Source organism: Salvelinus sp. IW2-2015, linkage group LG28, assembly GCF_002910315.2.
Source record: "Salvelinus sp. IW2-2015 linkage group LG28, ASM291031v2, whole genome shotgun sequence".
In the NCBI taxonomy this organism is placed as follows: Eukaryota; Metazoa; Chordata; class Actinopteri; order Salmoniformes; family Salmonidae; genus Salvelinus; species Salvelinus sp. IW2-2015.
This window is the reverse complement of record NC_036868.1, coordinates 21,342,772-21,358,091: the sequence shown is the minus strand read 5'-3', so window position 1 is coordinate 21,358,091 and position 15,320 is coordinate 21,342,772. Positions and strand designations below refer to the sequence as shown.

Here is a 15,320-nt window from a genome sequence, read left to right as displayed (position 1 = left end):
TTAGCACGAACACATACGCTGCTGCTACTGTTTATTATCTATCCTGTTACCTAGTCACTTTATCCCTACCTACAGACAGTATATGTACATACAGTATCTACCTCAATTCCCTCGTACCCCTGCACATCGACTCTGTACTGGTACCCCGTGTATATAGTATCCAAGTTATCGTTACTCGTTGTGTATTTATTCCTCGTGTTATTATTTTTCYATTATTTCAATGKGTTTTCTCTCTGCATTGTTGGGAAGGGCCCGTAAAGTAAGCGTTTCGCYGTGAGTCTACACCTGTTGTTTACGGAGCATATGACCAATACATTTGATCTGTTAGCAGGTGCAACTCTCCATACACTGGGGGCAACAACAGCCAAGAACATTCTCAACGTCATCAGGGTCATTGTAGATAGAACCCTTTGTGTTATTTCTACTATAGGCATATACATTATTGGCACATCTCATCCAAGTCTAAATAACCATTTAGCTATAAATGTTTTCCTTCAGCATTAGATACCTGTGCCCATATTGGTTGACGACCACTCAAGCATGAGGATAGATGATAGTCGAACCTCCAAACACCCTTTAATGTTATTTTGCGGCAAAATCATAATTTATCACCCTACAGTAAATATGTCAGTGAACAATAGAGACCTTCTTTCCGCATTAATATCATTATGACCATCCATGATACTGTATTTCGAAGGGCCATAAAATCTAACTAAACTTAGATCTCTACTCTAGCAGCACAGAACTTCTACATTGAACTATTTCACTGCAGCGGAAGGATACTACTGGTGTATGAAGACGCTACCTGGTTGACGCTGGAGAATTTTGCAATGCYGTTATGTGACGCTGCCTCTGATTGGTTAGAGCAGACCCGCAATATTACACACTATGTATTGGCCACAATTATTGGCTAGGTCGGATCTGCATTGCACCAGGCAGTAGTGCTTGATGGAAATCCCATAAATATAACAAAGTTAAAACAAATGCGATTTAGGGCCGTTGCTTGTCCAAACGGCCCATTTTAATCCTGTAGATTTTGTTCTAGGTGGGTATGTAATTGTGGTTTACTGAAAGCTTTGGAAATGTTAGTATTTTGTGACAGAAGAGAGGATCTATCGGGCTGACATGCTGCTGAGACTCGATGCTGGGAGGTGCAAGTATTTCCATTGGATGATATGCAACCTACTAGAAAGTATTTCTAAATGTACGCGAAATTTAAGAATGGAGCATAGTTGCGTTGGTGTAAATAAATGTATTTGGGCAAAAGCTGCAACACTGCTCTCTAAAAAAAATTWGAACAGTTTTGCCTTCATAATAGACAGTATCAGTATGTTGTATTTGTTGCTTTGATAAGGAGTTGATAAGGCTAAATATAAAATGTTTTCAAGGAAAGCTATTTCAGGATTTATCATAGGTTACAGTAGTTTATAATTGAGGAAATATTGTTTTCGATTGATGAAAACAAATATCAGATTTTATGCGATATTCGTTGTCCAAAAGTGTGACCGGCCTATTCTCACGTCCAGTTTAAGTTGTCAGTGCGATCATTATAAAAACACGCACTTTAGGCGCCACTTAGTGGTGAATGATGAGAATGCTTCTCCCTCTGGCCACAGAGAAATCCAGTTGCAAACCCAATCAGTTCCTGTCTGTCAGAACATTAAAGTATTTGAATAATCTATGAAGTCTTTAAGAAGTCTCTGCCTGCAACGGAGGTTGTTAAAGTCACCCTCAACACATTAGAAGTCAATGACAATGAAGAGAAGTCCTCAGATATGTCCAGGATCTTTGCCTCCTCAGTTGACTGAGAAATCACTGAAAGGTCAACAGTGGGCCTGTCAATCAAATCTCAGTTCAATGGTAAAATTAGAATAAATATGTACCAGAACATGGAAACAAGTTTAGCCTTTATTATATGACAGTCCCACGTTATAGGTTTTATTACACAGTAATAACCAGTAGTTATAACTATGTAGGCTAGCTCTGCACAACCAACAGTCTCTAATGTCGGCATGCATGGTGTGGCTCAGACATCCTCAACAGATATTAKCCTTGGCAGGCCAAATGGCTCATTACAATTCGCCCCTCCTTCCTCTCCCCTCCTMTCCTGTCTCTCTGGCCCTACTATACGCTRCGCTTGATTTAAAGTTTTCTTAGGGTTTGCTGAATGTGCTGCAATGTGCGCTGCGTTGCAGTTGAACCGCGTGAAAGATTTAATAAGGGGGATGACAGGGAGAGTGATCAGGGCTGCGTGCGGCATTTTCACTCAATCCCGAAATGAAACGGTATAGCGAGYGTTCTGCTGAATACAAAGTTATACATGGCCCTACATCAAGAGGAAATAAATCAATGCTGCGTCTCTGCTGCACGTGTCAAATGAACTGCAGCTGCTCAACGGCACACAAAAAGCAGATTAATTTGTGCTCTTAAACTCAGTGTACTGGAAAAGGGGTGAACATAGGGGAGAATCACTGAAATGRGGATTGGAAATGAGTAGCTTCTGAGAGGCCCGGAAGGATTCGGAGGGGCTGATTTGTTTCAGTGTGTGCACGCACGTGTATAACATGTCTTTTTCATATCAAAGCGATATACTACACTTCCTATTAAAACAGAGAGAAGTGATGTGAGGGACTATTTAGATGTGTGTCCGGGTGTCTCYAAAACGACGTCTTGTGCGGGAGATACTGGAACATTCCTGTTATTAGTGGAGGTCTTCTTTTAAGCAAAGAGAAAGAGGGGAGCGAGATAGTAAGGAGAGATACAATAGTTTCACCATCAGGACATGAGTTGCATCCTCCTCCCTAGTTCCGTTATTCTGTCTTGGGAATCAGATAGACCTCTGCAACCAAGAGGAATAGAGTGATATCCCTTAAGTCTGACTATGAAGAAACAGGGCATCTGTATAAACAGTATGTACAGTGTTGTCTGAAGTCTGAATACTACTGGAAGATGGTGATTGAGCGGAATAAATAAAATGGGATTCATTTTCCGCAAAATAAACATAGAGAGATTATTACTGGGGCTGATGAACCAGTTATGGAACCCAAACGTGGGTATGATGCAGACTGTATGCTATTGAACACTACTTCTACTCTAGCCTAGATTTCCAGGCTTCTCCAATGCAGACCAAACTTTAGGACAACGTGACACTACCTATACTAAACAGAGCACGGAGGGAAATGAGAGTAATCATACATGGAACGAGGAATAACAACACTTCTCTCCCATTCAAATTMTTGTATTTATTGTCAGAGTTCATGAAGTTAAAGTAGACAACTGGAAAGGAAGCCAAACGTAACATGCAACRAAATACAGCAAAGCTCTCTCTGCTCTCTCACACCGCGGACAGGGTACAGGTCAGGGGTTAAACGTCCGAGGTCCGGGGTTAGAGGTACAGGCCCTCCGGCGTACCCTCCTGCTTCTTGTACAGCACSTTCTCCTTGGACTTCTTGAAGTCTTCGTYGRTGACCTTCATTCTGCGCTCTCTCAGGGCCATGAGGCCTGCCTCGGTGCAGATCGCCTGGAGGAGGGGGAGAAAGAGAGGAGAAAGGTCAACTTAGGTCAGCCTCAAAAGATCAGGGCCTGTATTCACAAATAGTCTTGGGAGTAGGAGTACTGATCTAGCATCAGTTTAGTCTTTTATGTCATAATGAATAATATATGGACACGGAAGACCTGATCCTAGACTTAACTCTCTCAGATCATGACTTCAAGGAAGGAGGGAGGCTTTCTGAAAGTAGCCGAAAAAGGCCCAGCATTGCTGGGAAGTAAGAGAATCCTTTCAGGATTTACCTTAAAAGAACTGCCGCTAGAGGGCAGCACAGTCAAATATACTAAATCTGGTTTAGCTAGAGGCAGTTTGAGAATCATGTTTTCCCTAGAGTGGCTGCAAACATCCCTAAAGMCACACACCTAAAGCAGTTGAAATCCATGGAGGCCAACTCTTTGTTGGCAGGCAGGGGGCAACAGGGCTAGATAGGGGGACTACGCCACCTTAGTAGTGGTAATGCAGTGTTTAAATTATTTTTGGGGGGGTAACTATTGCCATGGCCGATGCTCTTATGAGTCTTCCCAATGACCATGCAGATAGACCAGGTACCCAGGTTGAGGACCACTGTGGTAGAGGAAACCCTGGACATCCATACCTTGATGTCAGCTCCTGACAGGTCATCCTTGGACAGGATCAGGTCGTCCAGGGTGACGTCGTTGGCTGCGGTCATCCTGCTGGTGTGGATGTTGAAGATCCTCCTCTTGGTCTTCTCATCAGGCAGAGGGAACTCTCTTTCTGTCAATACGACCTGGGGAAAAAAACATAGGGAAGGGGGTGAGGGGCATGGAGTGTCAAAGCGAGGGACTGGCCGTTCGATTCTACTCATTCTGATTCTAGAACAGAATACTTATTGACATTGACTCAACATTGTGGGAAGAAAAAAAAGACGCCTTCCTCAAATGGCTTCAGTGAACGTTGTTTCTTTTGATCGGAGTCTTGTAAAGTGTTCTGAGAGCTCCATCCGTTGTTCGCTCAAGGTCAAGAGGTCAGTTCCACAGATGGAGCTCAGAAGGAGGAAATGAATCTGCATTCATTTTATAGTAGAATCTCAAATCCTCAATATACACTTCAACTGAGGTCGTTTTATCCCTGTCTAAGAGTCCCGCTCTACCGGTCGATTTTAATATGATACACGATACAAAAATAGGCTCCATCTTTCAGATACTCATGAGAGCGTCTTACCAGGTCTGATGAGTGCAGGGTCTAGGGTCTCTATCCTGTCGTGGGCCATGATCACCTTGACATCTCCTCTGGAGTCAAAACCGTCCAGCTGGTTGAGCAGCTCCAACATGGTCCTCTGGATCTCCCTCTCTCCTCCAGAGTTCGACTCATATCTACACATGGAGAGAAAAACAACGTTTAGTCACACCTAAAGGGCAGAGAAACAGTAGTCGGCACATTCCCAAATCAACCCGGCAGATCCAGTAATTGTCAATATCTAAGAGGATTTGGTTAGTATAAGCAAAATGGTTCAACTTTCACCAAGCCTATCAGAGGGCAAGGTGGAGCTATTAAACAACCTTGCTATGCCTATTCCTATCATTTATAGCGGCAATATGTAACTTTTGGGGCGGCCTGACCAAATTCACATAGAAACGYGTGTTATAGATCTGTAATTTTCAGTGAAAGTAAGTCTAAGAAGCGGTAGATCTGTTCTATGTGCGCTATTTTTATGCTTCCCATTCTTAAGTTTTTGCGTCTTTTACTTTCGGTTTTATACACCAGTTTTAAACAGCTGAAATTACAATATGGTTATGGGAAATATATTTAGATGGTATAATGAYTATCTACACTATACTTGCTTGTTTTGTCACAAACTGAAATTMGGTGAACTACTAGAATTTTAGCAACCAGGAAATGGCAGWGCGATTTCTGCATAGTGCAGTCCAAATTCAGATTTTCCTGTTCCGTATCATTTTGTACACAACAGCTGATAAAACACTTTAAAAGTGTCATTTTCTGATTGTATTTTCAACCAGCAACTATCTACACAAGGACCTTCTAATCAGCAGGTTTAAAGGGGTGGAGTTTCAGTCACCAGGCAGTAAATTAGTTAATAGACCAATAAGAAAGAGTTCCAAACCTCTCTGCCAATAACAGCTAATTTTCYGTTTTCCCCTCCCCACTCAGACCACTCCCAGACAGTCCTAGCAAAGTTATTGCTTGAGAAATAGCTTTTTTTGGGGGGGGGTGGGGGGGACTATTACAGTAAGGTACTTAATTGTTAAACATAAATTATTTGATATAAAAACTACTGCACTGGGCCTTTAAGTTGCCTATTTTAAGAACGTGGTTGTAGTAAGTACCGTTTAGTGCCGATGGTGTCTATCTCGTCGATAAAGACGATAGATGGTGCGTGTACCTCGGCCCACCMTGAACAGCTCTCGGACCAGCTTGGGCCTGTCTCCCTGGTACTTCTGGATCAGCTCTGAGCCAACCACACACAGGAATGTAGCTGATGTCTGGTTGGCCACYGCCTTGGCCAGCAGGGTCTTACCTAACACACAGAGAGAGGCACAGGCACACAAACATTAGCAGAGACACACAGATATGCACGCACGCACACACAGACAAACAACCTTGCACAAACCACACCCATATTAAGTAACATGGTCCTCTTTAGCTCAGTTGGTAGAGCATGGGGCGTACAAAACCAGGATAGTCGGTTCGACTCCCGGGACCACCCATACGTAAAATGTATGTATGCATGACTGTAAGTYKCTTAAAGTGTCTGTTAAATGCCATATATTATGATATTTATTATATTGTAATATGATTTCAATGTATGTTTCCCTGTCCATACTGCTCGTCGCTAAGCATGTCTCAGGGATTATSTATATTGTTTTGATCTTTGTTATTATGTATTGATGGTTTATTTCATGTCCATCTAACTCACCAGTGCCAGGTGCTCCGTAGAGGATGACTCCTTTAGGAGGCTTGATGCCCATCTCCTCACAGTACTCAGGGTGGGCGAGGGGCAGCTCCAYGGACTCCTACAGAACAACAGCGTCACAGTCAGAAGCAGACTGAATTATTTTAGGAAAACAGTCCTAATGTTGGAAAGAAAACAGCCGTACGTTGTCCCCCAGAGTCACGTTTGTTTATTTTGCAAGCTATAGCACACAATATTTGACATAAAGTAGGWTTTTAAAAAAGGACCATAGAGTTCTGTATGCTTCCGTGTTTTCTTTTTTGCCAAGGAAAATCTGGAATCGCGATACCGGTATCCTAACAAACGTACAGTGAATGACTACAGGCTGTCCAGAGAGTGTCCAGAGAGTCTAGTACAGGCTAGGTACATAACGTGGTACTCATCTCGGATAAAATGCTTAAAATACTTCCTAAGCAGTTACAAGGTATGACGTTTAGTGGAGTCCTCTTGTACCTTGATCTCCTGGATCTGGCTGTCCTGTCCTCCTATGTCAGCGTAGGTCTCCTGAGGGGCCTTCTCCACCTTCATCACCGTGACCAGGGGATCAGTGTCGTCCATCAGGTCACCAATCACGGCATGGACCTAGAGGACAGACACGGATCAGAAAATAGGGACAGAGTCAGTCAACGTCACTCACTACTCAACCCAAACATAATAAATACTGTCCCCACCTAACTAATGAAATTTGCCTTTGACACATTTTTGTCATTTAGCAGATGCTCGTATCCACAGTTAGTGCGTAAAACCTATACCCTTTAAACACTATTGTGCCCACCGAACCAAACTATGCCGATTTATTTTTTTCCACATTGTTCTTTTCAGTACGTTTCCAGCAACTATGCTGGATGCATAACCACGCCAGCCCAGTACAGCTTGGTTTGACTCGGCTCACGATGGGAAAAAGCCCTATAAAATATGTATTGTGTAGCTTGTGGTTGAGTAGTATGAAGCACATAAAGGTAACTGCCAAAATAAAAGGAAACACTTGAGTAAATGAAGGATACAAACATATTGAAAGCAGATGCTTCCACACAGGCGTGGTTCCTTAGTTAATTAAGCAATTAACATCCCATCATGCTTAGGGTCATGTATAAAAATGCCCAGTTGCTCATTATTTTGGCTACAATGGCTRGAAGAGATCTCAGTGACTTTGAAAGGGGGCCTCAAAGGAGCCTCATAGGTTTAAAGGGTGTGTGTGTCTCAGTCACCAGATCTCAATCTATGCCAAGACTCATTGAAGCTGTTCTGGGTCGTGGTGGCCCAACACCCTATGTTGGTGTTTCCTTTATTTTGGCAGTTACGTGTATATATCAGTACCTTGTGGTTGAGTAGTATGGAACAGCTATGTCAGTACCTTGTGGTTGAGTAGTACATAGTTCTGAGCGATTAACCAACATTTCAGTTATTTTTTAAATATATATATTTTTAACTAATTGCCCGAAGTCGGCTCAATTATTTGAATTACATTTTGTTCCTTTTTTTTCTGTGAGCTTAATGCGCACATTGCACAGTTTCCCTAGAGATAAATCAGATCAAGCCCGAACTGTGCGATGTAGTAAGGAGTTGTAGTTACCAACAGGCCAATATTCTACATAGTTTAGCGCAGAAAACTTGGTAATTGACAACAACCATAATTTATCGCGAGCCTACTAGTCCGGCCTGTGTGTTTCTTTGAAGCCCGCTATGTTAGGTTAGTGTGGGACAGACACAGAGAGAGAAAACAAGAGGGATAGAGAGCAGTTGCTTCCCAAGGTATCTCTACTTGAAAATACATGCTCTAAGTGGTCGATAGTTGCTATTCAGCAGTCATAAAAAAAGTATGCCTTATTTACTTTAAAGAACTACTAAAATAGTGATTTTGTCAGACAGCATAGTAAGCAGCACTATAAAGACTAGATGACTTGGAATGAAATAATACAGTCATCAAATAAAAACAAATGTAACATACACAGCAACTGATATACTGTATATATWTTTTTTTAGGTAATGTGAATAAATGTTTAATAAGTGATAAGCAGTAATGTCACTGCCATCATGGAACTTGTATTAATTGTTTTATTCTGTGTTGTTACAGCATTCAACCCACATAATGTATATAATGTAAAAAATGATTGAACCAACCTCAAAAAGCACTAATTGCTCAGCACTAGTAGGACAGAGCAGATATGTCAGTACCTTGTGGTTGATTAGTACGGATCATATATACACCTTCCTAATATTGAGTTGCGCCCCCCCTTTTGCCCTCAGAACAGCCACAATTATTCGGTGGCATGAAMTCTACAAGGTGTCGAAAGCGTTCCACAGGGATGCTGGCCCACGTTGACTCCAATGCAACAGTTGTGCCAAGTTGGCTGGATGTCCTTTGGGTGGTGGACCATTAATGATACACACAGGAAACTGTTGAGCATGAAAAACGCAGCAGCGTTGCAGTTCTTGATACAAACCTGTGTGCCTGGCACCCACTACCATACCCTGTTCAAAGGCACTTCAATCCTTTCTCTTGTCCATTCCCCCTCTGAATGGCACACATACACAACCCATGTCTCTATTGTCTCAAGGCTTAAAAATCCTTCTATAACCTGCATCCTCCCCTTCGTCTACACTGATTGAAGTGGATTTAACAAGTGACATCAATAAGGGATCCTAGCTTTCACCTGGATTCAGCTGGTCAGCATATGTCATGGAAAGAGCAAGTGTCCTTAATGTTCAGTACACTCAGCGTATGTTCATACCTTGTGGTTGAGTAGTACAGAGCAGATATACACTGAGGGAAAATATCAACGCAACACGTAAAATGTTGGTCCCGTGTTTCATCAGCTGACATAAAAGATTGGCGAAATGTTCCATTTGCAAAAAAAAACGTATTTCTCTCAAATGTTGTGCACAAATTTGTGTACATCCCTGTTAGTGAGCGTTTCTCCCTTGCCAATATAATCCATCCACCTGACAGGTGTGGCATGTCAAGAAGATGATTAAACAGCATGATCATTGTACAGGTGCACCTTGTGCTGGGGACAATAAAAGGYCAMTCTAAAATGTGCAGTTCTGTCACACAACAGAAGTTCTGAGGGAGCGTGTAATTGGCATACTGACTGCAGGAATGTCCACYAGAGCTGTTGCCAGAGAATTGAGTGTTCTCTACCATTAACTGCCTCCAACGTTGTTTTAGAGAATTTGGCAGTACGTCCAACCGGCCTCACAACCGCAGATCACATGTATGGCGTCGTGTGGGCGAGCGGTTTGCGATGTCAACGTTGTGAACAGAGTGTCCCATGGTGGTGGGGTTATGGTATGGGCAGGCATAAGCTACGGGCAAACACAATTGCATTTTAGATACTGTGACGAGATCCTGAGGCCCATTGTCGTGCCATTCATGATTTCTTTAGACAGTATGAACTGTAACTCAGTAAAATCTTGGAAATTGCTGCATGTTGCGTTTATATTTTTGTTCAGTATACGTCAGTACCTAGTGGTTGAGTAGTACGGAGCAGAAATATGTCAGTACCTTGTGGTTGAGTAGTACGGAGCAGAAATATGTCAGTACCTTGTGGTTGAGTAGTACGGAGCAGAAATATGTCAGTACCTTGTGGTTGAGTAGTACCGTGCAGCCCGGCTCCAGCAGGTCTTTGTCTACGAAGGAGAGGATGCTGACGTAGTGCTCAGATCCCACTGACGTAGACACGATGGCATGGTTGTCATCGATGATCTCCTCCAGGTTTCCCACAGACATGAGGGTTCCCCTCAGGTAATCCACCTTGGACCTCTCCTCCTGCAGAAGAACACACAGGAAATACATGTTAGACACAAGAACTTTATGAATTGGCATAATCTACTGTCTCTTTACCTCCTGTTTCTCCTCCAGGGATTTMATCTGTTCCTGCTTCCTGATAATCTAAAGTAATAGCTGTAGTATTATATAGTTCTATGTTCAGTACCTCCTGGGTCTCTACTCTATAGTTTGATATAATAATTCCATCTCAATGGTCTACTCTGTACCTCCCGTTGTCACGATCGTCATAATGAGTGGACCAAGATGCAGCGACAGGTTCCATCCTCTTTATTAGGTMGTGAAACTCATAGAAAATAATACATCGAAAAAACGAAACGTGAAGCTTCTATAGTGCTCACAGGCAACTATACATGGACAAGATCCCACAAAGCACAAAGAGGAAATGGCTGCCTAAATATGATCCCCAATCAGAGACAACGATAAACAGCTGCCTCTGATTGGGAACCATACCAGGCCAACATAGAAATATATATCACCTAGATGACCCACCCTAGTCACACCCCAACCTAACCAACATAGAGAAATAAAAGCTATCTATGGTCAGGGCGTGACAGTACCCCCCTCCCTAAAGATGCGGACTCCGACCGCAAAACCTGACTCAATAGGGGAGGGTCCGGGTGGGCATCTACCATCGGGGGCGGCTCCGGTGCGGGGAAAAGTACCCACTCCGCTCGCGGAAACCTCATCTTCAATGGCGGCTCTAGTGCGGGGATCGTCGCCGGATGCTCCGGACCGTGGATCATCGCCGGGGGCTCCGGACCATGGATCGTCGTCGGGGAAACCGGACCGCGGGGTGTCGCCAGGGGAACTGGACCGTGGGTCGTCGCCGGGGGACTCCGGACCGTAGATCGTTGCCGGAGGCTCCGGACTGGGAACCCCCGCTGGAGGCTCCGGACCGTCTCAGGAGGTTCCGGACTGCCTCAGGAGGTTCCGGACCGCCTCAGGAGGTTCCGGACCGTGGACCGTCTCAGGAGGTTCCGGACTAGGAACTGTCGCCGGAAGCTCTGGACTGGGAACTGTCGCCGGAAGCTCTGGACTGGGAACTGTCGCCGGAAGCTTGGTGCGTGTGGCCGGTACAGGTGGCACCGGGCTGGTGACACGCACCTGCAGGGCGAGTGCGGGGAGGAGGCACAGACGTACTGGACTGTGGAGGCGCACTTGAGGCCGGATGCGTGGGCAGGTACAGGTGGTACGGGATGGTGACACGCACCTCAGGGCGAGTGCGGGGAGAGGCACAAGACGTACTGGACTTGGGAGACGCACTGGAGGCCTGATGCGTGGGACCGGTACAGGTGTCACCGGGCTGGTGACACGCACCTCAGGGCGAGTGCGGGAGGAGGCACAGGACGTACTGGACTGTGGAGGCGCACTGGAGGCCTGATGCGTTGGACCGGTACAGGTGGCACCGGGCTGGTGACACGCACCTCAGGGCGAGTGCGGGGAGGAGGCACAGGACGTACTGGACTGTGGAGCACACTGGAGGTCTGAGCGTAGAGCTTTTACAACGCGTCCTGGACAAATTACCACCTTCACACGGCAAGTGCGGGAAGCTGGCACAGGACCACTGGGCTGTTTGAAGGCGCACTGGGGATACAGCGCGTAGAGCCGGCGCAGGATATCCTGGACCGAGGAGGTGCACTGGAGACCAGGCGCGCTGAGCCGGCACAACCCGTCCTGGACAGATACCCACTTTAGCACGACAAATGCAAGGAGCTGGCACAGAACGCACCGGGCTGTGAATGCGCACTGGAGACACAGTGCGTATCACTGCAAAACATGGTGCCTGACCGGTCACACGCTCCCCACGGTGAGTACGGGGAGTTGGCTCTGGTTCAGCCCCCTCAACTTTCGCCACCCACTCCTCAATCAATCTGTCCCAATATTCCTCCTCGGTCTCTGACTCACCCCTCAGCGTCACCGACCACTCCGTGTGCCCCCCCACAAAACATTTTTAGGGCTGTCTATCGGGCTTCCGTCGTGGCCGCGAACCCCAGTGTTGTCGTTGTTGTTCCCTCGCTGCCTCCACCTGCTTCCATGGCAGGCTTCTGTCTCCTGCCATAATCTCATCCCACGTTCAGGATGTCTTCCACTCCTGGCTTTCCTCCTGGGCACGCTGCTTGGTCCGTTGTTGGTGAGATCTTCTGTCACGATCGTCATAACGAATGGACCAAGATGCAGCGTGGTATGGTTCCATCCTCTTTATTAGGTCGTGAAACTCAAAGAAAACAATAAATCGAAAAAACTAAACGTGAAACTATTATAGTGCTCAAAGGCAACTATACATAGACAAGATCCCACAAAGCACAAAGGGGAAATGGCTGCTTAAATATGATCCCCAATCAGAGACAACGATAAACAGCTGCCTCTGCTTGGGAACCATATCAGGCCAACATAGAAATATAAATCACCTAGATGACCCACCCTAGTCACACCCCGACCTAACCAACATAGAGAAATAAAAGCTCTCTATGGTCAGGGCGTGACACCCGTTTCATCTGCTATTTCCTGATAAAGTAAAGTATTATATATATATATATACACACATACACACACATAACTGCCAAAATAGAGGAAACACCAACATAATGCCATATGCCAACTATTCAGTGACCACTCGTGCCCTGTGGATGGGGGCATTGTCATCCTATGGGGGCATTGCCAGGGTAGCCAAAACAATGGCCTGCCCAGCATTTGTATACATGATCCTAAGCATGATGGGATKTCAATTGCTGAATTAACTCAGGAACCAAATATCTGTGGAAGCACTTGCTTTCAATACACTTKGCATCCCTCATTTACTCAAGCGTTTCCTTTATTTTGTCAGTTACCTGTATCTCGATGGTCTACTCAGTACYGCCTGTTTCTCCTCCTGGGGTTTATCTAGTTCCTGATAAACTAAAGTAATATAGCATTATATGTAATATAGTTCAGTACTTCCTGTTTCTCTTCCAGTGGTTTCATCTACTCCTGGTTCCTGATAAACWCCTCCACCATCAGCAGGTAGTCTTTGATCCTCTCCTGCTTCAGCAGCTTCAGCCTGCAGTGGGTGTGAGGGGTGACTGCAGAGGGAGATACAATACGTTATCAATATAGTTTTTCTTGACAAGCGAGTGAGTGAGAAATGACATAGCTAGAGAGTTAGGAATGATGCAGAGACAGATACTAGATATTGAGCCGATGGGTCCGTTTTAAAGAGAGATTCTTTGTCCTAAGTGAGGTGTCATAACAGCGTTACCCAAAGGTAGCTTGCTAGCCGCATCAGGTCCCTTGCTTTTTTTCTTCCTCTTCCCAACTCTGGTGAGGATGGGAGGCTCATACTTCTTCTTCTCCTATAAAYATATGATATGGTTACATGTTTAGTGACAGTAGAATAAAACAGGTTAACACAGATATCTGAAAGATCCAGGTGAGGAGATGCTGTTGTCAGAGGCTCTGGTTGTTGCCATKTCATTCTCACATTGTCATTCTTCTTGCGTCCTTGGCCCCCACTCTGGCTTTGATCCTGAAATTATAAACACACACATTAGCTTAGTTAGCTAGCTAGATATCCTGTTTAACCTTGAACAAGACTTAGTGTTGGTAGACTTTATTGGCTAACTAGCTAGTTAACGTTACTTCAGCTATTTAGCTGCTGACGGGTTATTTGAGTTGACCACAGACTCAACGTGGAGTACTAAATGCTTAGGATGATTAAGTTAGTAATCGCAGCTATTTATTTCATGATTGGGGTGTCAGCATGAAAGCTAGCTGCCGCTACCGGCAAACAACGCTGTAACTTTATTCAATGGAAGACGAGCTACTGTACTGTTAKCTAGCTAACGTAATGCTTAACTTAGCTGACAATAATTGTATATTTTTTTATTTWATTTTWATTTCACCGTTATTTAACCAGGTAGGTTAGTTGAGAACAAGTTCTCATTTACAACTGCGACCTGGCCAAGATAAAGCAAAGCAGTGCGACACAAACAACAACACAGAGTTACAAAGGGAATTAACAAGTGTACAGTCAATAACACAATAGAAAAAAAGAAAGTCTATATACAGTGTGTGCAAATGGCATGAGGAGGTAAGGCAATAAATAGGCCATAGTAGCAAGTAATTACAATTTAGCAAATTAACACCGGAGTGATAGATGTGCAAGTAGCTTGGCCCTTTATGCCTGCCTTTAATTACATTTACATTTTAGTCATTAGCAGACGCTCTTATCCAGAGCGACTTACAGTAGAGTGCATACATTTTATTACATTTTACATACTGAACAAGGATATCCCTACCGGCCAAACCCTCCCTAACCCGGACGACGCTATGCCAATTGTGCGTCGCCCCACGGACCTCCCGGTGCGTCCGGCTGCGAAGAGCTGGGCGTGAACCCAGAGACTCTGTGCGCAGCTAGCACTGCGATGCAGCCAGCTCCTAGACCACTGCGTCCCACCGGGAGATCATTGTCACGCCCTGACCTTAGAGAACCTTTATTTCTCTATTTTGGGTAGGTCAGGGTGTGACTAGGGTGGGTAGTCTAGTTTTTTCTTTTCTATGTTGGCCTGGTATGGTTCCAATCAGAGGCAGCTGTCTATCGTTGTCTCTGATTGGGGATCATATTTAGGCAGCCTTTTTCCTACCTGTTGTGTGTGGGATCTTGATTTTGTATTGTTGCTTTTTAGCCCTACAAAGCTGTACGTTTCGTTTGCTACTTTTCTTGTTTTGTGCCGGTTATCAGAAAATGTGTCCTCTCTCAAATGTCAATATGCCTTGTATACTGTTGTTTAGGATAGTTATCATTGTTTTAGTTTACTGCGGAGCCCCTAGTCCCACTCAACATGCCTCAGATACCTCCTTTGTCCGTCCACACATGCGGTGACCTCACCCAGCATAACTGCGTCCAGAGATGCAACCTCTCTTATCGTCACTCACTGCCTGGGTTTACCTCCACTGTACACGCACCCTACCATACCCCTGTATGTACATTATGCCATCTATTCTACCACGCCCAGAAATATGCTCTTTTATTCTCTGTCCCCAACGCCACTAGACGACCAGTTTTGAATTGA

At 44.8% G+C, this 15,320-nt stretch overlaps 1 pseudogene; it reads right to left on the bottom strand.

Annotated features, from left to right (window-relative positions):
• Window positions 1-3,367: 3,367 nt before the first annotated feature.
• Window positions 3,368-13,327, bottom strand: LOC111954533 (26S proteasome regulatory subunit 4-like; annotated as a pseudogene).
• Between the last annotated feature and the right edge of the window lie 1,993 nt (window positions 13,328-15,320).